This window comes from Anoplopoma fimbria, chromosome 9 (assembly GCF_027596085.1).
Source record: "Anoplopoma fimbria isolate UVic2021 breed Golden Eagle Sablefish chromosome 9, Afim_UVic_2022, whole genome shotgun sequence".
Classification (NCBI taxonomy): domain Eukaryota; kingdom Metazoa; phylum Chordata; class Actinopteri; order Perciformes; family Anoplopomatidae; genus Anoplopoma; species Anoplopoma fimbria.
In genome coordinates this window covers 18,639,693-18,647,126 of record NC_072457.1, presented here as the reverse complement: position 1 = coordinate 18,647,126, position 7,434 = coordinate 18,639,693, and positions in this window count along the sequence as shown.

Below are 7,434 nucleotides of genomic sequence, written 5' to 3'. Positions count from 1 at the left end.
AGTTACACCATCTATCATTCACAAACACATACGTTTCCCATGATGATGGAGGGGAGGACGGGTTTAAAACATCTCGTCCTGGCGCGACGTTCTGCCCCAGCACGGCATCCCCGTCTCCTCCTCCTCAGCTCACGGGGAACCTCAGGTCTCTCCTCCGGCAGCAGCAGCGCCGTGTCTCGGAGCGCTAACAGCTGACCCCTGGTGACCCCTGGTGTAAACAAATGGGACCATGGCTGCGTGCTGAATCCCAGAAAAGAGACACGGTGGTGAAAAGGGCAATAACCAGCAGATAGACCACGACAAACACGACGTGTCTTGCTGCCAAGGTGCACTACTGTTAAAGCAATTAAATAAGTAAAAAGAAAGGTAACAAAAGTAACAAAAATAACACAAATTTAAAGGAAAAGCTCACAGGTGAGCAGGAGCTGCTGTAAAAGGCTGCCACTCGTGCGACGCCGGAAGATGTCCTCCCCCGATTCCTGTAAGGAAACATGGCCATCATCGTCAGAGTCCTCCATCTTGTCCACCCTCTTCTTGGCTTTCCTCTCTTTTGAGGAGGACCATGAAGGTGGGCAGGCGGTGCTGAGGTGGATCTGCTGGCGGCAGAGGCTGAGGCCAACGTTGAGGCAGCGGTTTGGGGGGAGAGGAGGAGATCACTCAAACTGCTCCCTCATCTGTTTTGCCTGGGCAGTGTCCAGCACAAGGGCCTAGAATCTATCTGCCGTCGAGGTATTGTGGCACATAAACGTTGCAATTCTATTGCACAGGTGTGGCTCGTGGGAGTTTTTAGCTTGGAAACAGTAGAACAGAGGAACATAAAAGAGGAACAATGGCCTCTTCACCGGGACCAAAAGTCTGCCAGCTTGGAAGTAAGCCATTAGCCCATTTGTAATGTCTCCATTTGACCATCTTGCAGCCCACATATTTGTCAATGAAGCGACCCTGATGGTCACAAACAGCCTGTAGGATAATAAAGTAAACAGTCTTCAGTGACCATCAGGGCAGCTTGGAGGCTTAATGCGGACATGGCAGCCCTCGATGGCTCAAGCAGCTTTCCTGAAAGCTCTGTGTCTTGCCAGCCCTTCAAACCCACGAGACACCTCCTCCAGGTCTTCTGGGATACACAAGCACAAACCTTTTTTTTCATTTGTTTCCAATTTGTTCCAAAAATTGGCACCGGTAAGTTTGACAAAACACTGTCATCTATGCTCCAGGTGCTGACTCTGTAGATCCTCTGGAAAGCTATCGTCTCTAAGGTACTTTCTATTGAGTTGCAACCAAGTGTGCCTTGCCTGTTGTGAATTACATCTCAATTTCATGATAACAACTCAATTGCAGGTCCTTTTTGGAGAAGTTAAAATCCACTGCCATTTGTGGCAATTTCTCCAATTTGTGTAAGGACATTTGTCCTACATGGCCTCCCCCTATGTAAAATTAAACTGACCCTTTTAATAAGGGCTAAAACGTCATATTGCTCTCCAACTTCAATTTTGTGAAAACGATCAAATGAAGTTCATGATTTCTGGTTCTGACACTAGATAAATCGATACTTACATTTTTGTATATACAGCGGGTAAAATAAGTATTGAACACGTCACCATTTTCTCAGTAAATATATTTCTAAAGGTGCTATTGACATGACAGTTTCACCAGATGTCGGTAACAACCCAAGTAATCCATACATACAAAGAAAACCAAACAAATAAGTTCAGAAATTAAGTTATGTGTAATAGAATGGAATGACACAGGGAAAAAGTATTGAACACGCTTACTGAAATGTATTTAATACTTGGTACAAAAGCCTTTGTTGGTAATGACAGCTTCAAGACGCCTCCTGTATGGAGAAACTAGTCACATGCATTGCTCAGGTGTGATTTTGGCCCATTCTTCCACACAAACAGTCTTCAAATCTTGAAGGTTCCGTGGGCTTCTTCTATGAACTCTGATCTTTAGTTCTTTCCATAGATTTTCTATTGGATTCAAGTCAGGTGATTGGCTGGGCCATTCTAGCAGCTTTATTTTCTTTCTCTGAAACCAATGGAGAGTTTCCTTGGCTGTGTGTTTGGGATCATTGTCTTGCTGAAATGTCCACCCTCGTTTCATCTTCATCATCCTGCAAGATGGCAGCAGATTTTTAACCTTCCTTCAATTATATGAAGTTTGCCAGTGCCGTATGCTGAAAAACAGCCCCACACCATGATGTTCCCACCTCCAAACTTCACTGTTGGTATGGTGTTTTTGGGGTGATGTGCAGTGCCATTTGACCTCCAAACATGGTGTGTATTATGGCATCCAAAGAGTTCAATTTTGGTCTAAATGTTGTGCAGCAAACTTTAAACGAGCTTCAACATGCTTTTTCTTCAGCAATGGAGTCTTGCGTGGTGAGCGTGCATACAGGCCACGGCGGTTGAGTGCATTACTTATTGATTTCTTTGAAACAATTGTACCTGCTGATTCCAGGTCTTTCTGAAGCTCTCCACTAGTGCTCCTTGGCTCTTGGACAACTCTTCTGATAATTATTTTCACTCCTCTGTCAGAAATCTTGCGAGGAGCACCTGGTCGTGGCCGGTTTATGGTGAAATGATGTTCTTTCCACTTCCGGATTATGGCCCCAACAGTGCTCACTGGAACATTCAGAAGTTTAGAAATCCTTCTGTAACCAATGCCATCAGTATGTTCTGCAACAATAAGGTTGTGAAGGTCTTGAGAGAGCTCTTTGCTTTTACCCATCATGAGATGTTTCTTGTGTGACACCTTGGTAATGAGACACCTTTTCATAGGCCATCAGTTGGGACTGAACCAGCTGATATTCATTTGCACTGACAAGGGGCAGGATTGCTTTCTAATTACTGATAGATTTCAGCTGGTGTCTTGGCTTTCCATGCCTTTTTGCACCTCCCTTTCTTCATGTGTTCAATACTTTTTCCCTGTGTCATTCCATTTTATTACACATAACTTAATTTCTGAACTTATTTGTTTGGTTTTCTTTGTATGTATGGATTACTTGGGTTGTTACTGACATCTGGTGAAAATGTCATGTCAATAGCACCTTTAGAAATATATTTACTGAGAAAAATGGTGACGTGTTCAATACTTATTTTACCCGCTGTATATATATATATATATATATATATATATATATATATATATATATTGATGTCGTATGTGTACAGATTTTGGGCTATACAAAATAAATTTATTTTAATTGAATTTAATTGCCCTTTAGAGGGTTTAGAGAGTTAGGGGATAACTCAATAAAACTAGAAAATGCATTTCCTGCAGAAAATGCGTTGGAATGTTGAAAGTTGAAATCAGTCACAAAGCATTGGTGAGTTTCAAAGTGACTTTTCTGAAAAAGCCCAAAGCAAAGAACTGCACTGCTGAAAAACCTGGTAGTTGAATAGTAAAACCTGCAGAGATGGAAGCTGAACTGCATCATCAAAAGAAGCAAAGAGCTGAAATACAATGCAGAAAAATCTGGAAGCTGAACTGTTAAACTGTAGAGGTGGTAGTAATAGTAGAAGAAGCAGTCATAGTACTAGTAGTAATAGTAGCAGTGCTGAGTCACTGTTTCCTTAACTGGTGATAACACAGAGAGATAGAGAGACAGACAGACCGACAGGTGAAGTCAGATGAATCAGTGGAAACAGACGATCCTGGTTAATGTTAGAGACTAAGAAGAAGTACAGCGTGCTGCGTTGTTATTTGACCACTGTTATATCATCAGACATTTCAAACATGTCACTAAAGAATTCATTCTGCATAAGTTTCATTCAGGATGGATTCAGACTTGTTCCAACAGATTGCACTCAGTATCACACCTCCATCATCAGGTGTGTGTCAGTAGTTCCAGAAGCTGCAAGTATTGTTTATGAACTCTGTTTTTTGTCTTCTGATAACGACAATATCTATCATAAATGTTGATATAAGCTGAGTGACATTTGTACAAGAATCCATGTGTACCAGTAAATAATCTGTACGGGCCTAAAAATGAGTGTCATTATAATCAACATTTAAACACTGCTGCTAGTGAGTAAGTAAAAAGAAATCGGGAAGGAGTACATTTGCTAGTTGAAATGTGATATCTCAAATTTGAATTGAACCAACATATGAACACCTATCTAGTGAGAGCAGGTCAAAGGTCAGCGTTACTCATAATGACGTTGCAGTACATGTAAGGGTTTATAATGCTGCAAGTTTCTATCATCACAGCTAATGTTACGCTAACTAGCTTGGGCTAATTGTTCAGCATGGTGCTGAAGCTGTGATTGTGAGGTTGTGGCTGTAGTTTACTGTCGAGATTGGATTGTTCTACTTATGTTAGCAGACATAGATCTTTTTTCAGAAACCCATAGTGGTTCTGTAGTCCTCTAAGCCATGGAAGATAAAACTAAATGAGAATAAATAGATCCGACTGGTCCAAGAGAGAACATATGGAGGAACCAGTTCATACAGAGAAACTGGCTCCCTGTGGAGGGACACAGTGAACTGTCTGAAATATGTATAAATATAAATATATATATATACATATATATAAGAATTATTATCATAGGGAATCAAGATTAAACTGTGTGTGTGATTAAACTAACTACAAACCAAACCCAGTGACGTTGATACAAAGTAAAGACAGTCGTGTAGGCAGCGTCGTGTATAGTTCTTTAGATGGACCTGTTTCAGTGTAATAAGAAGTGTCTTTAGCCTAGGGTGACCATACGTCCGTATTTCCCGGGACATGTCCGTATTTCACGTCCTGTCCCGGGTGTCCCGGGTTATTTTTAGAAAGTGAGGAAATGTCCTGGTTTTTAAAATTACCTTCTTTGGACCATTACATTTACATGCACTAGGGCACTGCCCACGGCGCTGCGTGCGACGTAGCCTAATCCCCGCCCCTATGCTGTCAGCCCTATTAATCAGAACGTAGACAACGTGACTGTCAGTCATACGCAAGCAACATGCCGAAGCGCAAGTGCTCGTTTACCGACGAATTACTAAAGAGTTTCCCGGCTTTCAGACCGGGTCGAGACAAATGGGAAGCCTTGTGCACAGTGTGCAAAGCAGGCACATATGTCTCGGTGTCCAATGGAGGTGCAAGAGATCTGAAAATCCACCTGGACACCGAGAAGCACAAAACAGCTGTCCGAGGCGAGGGTAGTGCTAGCTCGATCACACAGTACTTTCTCAGACCAGGGAACGAGGATGCAGTGAATGCAGCGGAGGCTGCATGGTCATTTCACACAGTGAAACACCACAACAGTTACAGATCCATGGACTGCACTAGTGCATTGCTCAAAAAGACCCTCCCCGATTCAGACACTGCTAAAAAGTTTAGTTGTGCCCGAACTAAGACCGAGGCTATTGTTGATAGTGTACTGGCACCGCATTCTGTAGAAGTGGCGCACGAAGCACTAAAAGACATCCCTTATTGTGGTGTAAGTACTGATGGGAGCAATCATGGTGCGGTGAAAATCTTCCCCATCATTATTCAGTATTTTGATTGGAAGGCGGGTGGTGTTCAGAGTAAACTAATTGAAGTGCAAGATACACCCAACGAGACTGCAACGACCATCGCCAATTACTTAATGCAAACATTGACGAAAAACAATTTGGCCTCCAAATGCGTCGCATTTACCGGCGACAATTGCAACACCAATTTTGGTGGAACTCGGCGTGACGAAGGGGGAAATAATGTGTTTGCACATTTGAAGAGGCTGCTACAAAACAAAACATTGATTGGCGTGGGATGCCCAGCACATATCCTTAACAACTGTGTCCATCACGGGGCAGATAGGCTTAATGTGGACATTGAAAATATCATTTTCAAAATCTACCAGTACTTCCACATATACACTGTGCGCACAGAGTCCCTCAAAGAGTACTGCGATTTTGTGGATGTGGAATACAGGAGGATGCTGTCACACAGCAAGACCAGGTCTCTCTATTCCCAGGAATAGAGAGGATGCTGCAGATGTTCCCTGCTCTAAAAGCATTCTTTTTATCCCAAGAAAAGCCACCTGTGATGATCAAGGTTTTTTTTGAAAACCCTTTTAGTGAGGTGTATTTGTGGCACATGCACTCCCTCATGTCCATCTTCCACTGCCACATTCAGGAGATGGAAAGGAGGACAACTCCATCATGGAAATCAAGAAAATATTGAGCAGCATCCACAACGTTGTTATTGAACGGAAGACCAATAATTTCATGTCCCTGAAAGTCAAGGGACTGCTTGCCGCACACCGCAGAGAAGGACTTGGAGAGGGATGTGACAAGTTCATGGCGGATGTGCTAGGCATGTATAGCTCATGCTTGGAGTACCTGGAGAAATGGATGGCGCCCATGGAAGAATTCACACCTTTCATGTGGATGGACATGAGCGAGGCACCTAAGTGGGATGATGTGGAGGCCTGCATCAAGTACCTTGAGGAGAAAGGGGTGGCAATTGACGATGTGAAATGCTTTGACCAAGTGTCCAATTTAAAGAAATTTGTGGAAAGCTGCAGTGAGGATGAAGCATTCATGGGCCTGCAGGTGCACCAGAGGTGGGTCAAGTACTTCGAGAAGGCCAAAAGCATCGGATGCTACTCGGAGCTGCTGAGGATGGCACAGTTTGTCTTCGCACTTTCTCCACATAATGCAAATGTGGAGAGAGTGTTTTCACTGATGCAGAGCCAGTGGACAAAGGAGAGGAACCAGCTCTCAGTTCCATCTTTGAAAGGGATCCTATTTGTGCAATACAATCTCAAAGATATGTCATGCAAGGACTTTCACACGTACATGTTGGGCCACAAGACACTGCTGAAGAAGATCAGCTCTACAGCAAAATACAAATGGGCAAAGAAGGACGAGGAAGAAAAACCAGACGAAGAGGAGGACAAAACAGATGAAGAGGGAGACGAGGATTAAGCAGGGAAGTTAAGATGGTGTGTTGATATTTATTATTTTTTTTTTTGTATATTTTAAGTTATTTTTTCGAGTATACAAGAGGGTTTTTTTTGTATTATGCTCATTTGTTAATTTATTTTCTCCAATAGGCTACCTGATTGTAAATGAGCTCATTTGTTATTTATTTTAATTATTTTCAATGATTGTAAATCAGCTCATTGGTTAATTCCCCCCCCCCCAATAGCCCTACAAAACAGACTTTATTTTGTTCATTACTGAGGCTAAGTGAGTGTTATTTCGAGTTCAGAGTTATTGTTAACTTGTTAAGTGAAGGATGTTAAGATGCGACATTATTTCTTTCATTGTGCTGTTCATTCATTACAGGAATTGTTGACTCAAGCATTTTGAATAAATACATTTTGAATAAAATTATCATTTGTTATTGGAGTTATTGTTATTGACTTTTACTGAAAAGCATTTTTAATAAACCAACTGTAAATATCTTGTTCTATCTATATAATATAATATAATATACCGGTATAATTGAATAATAAT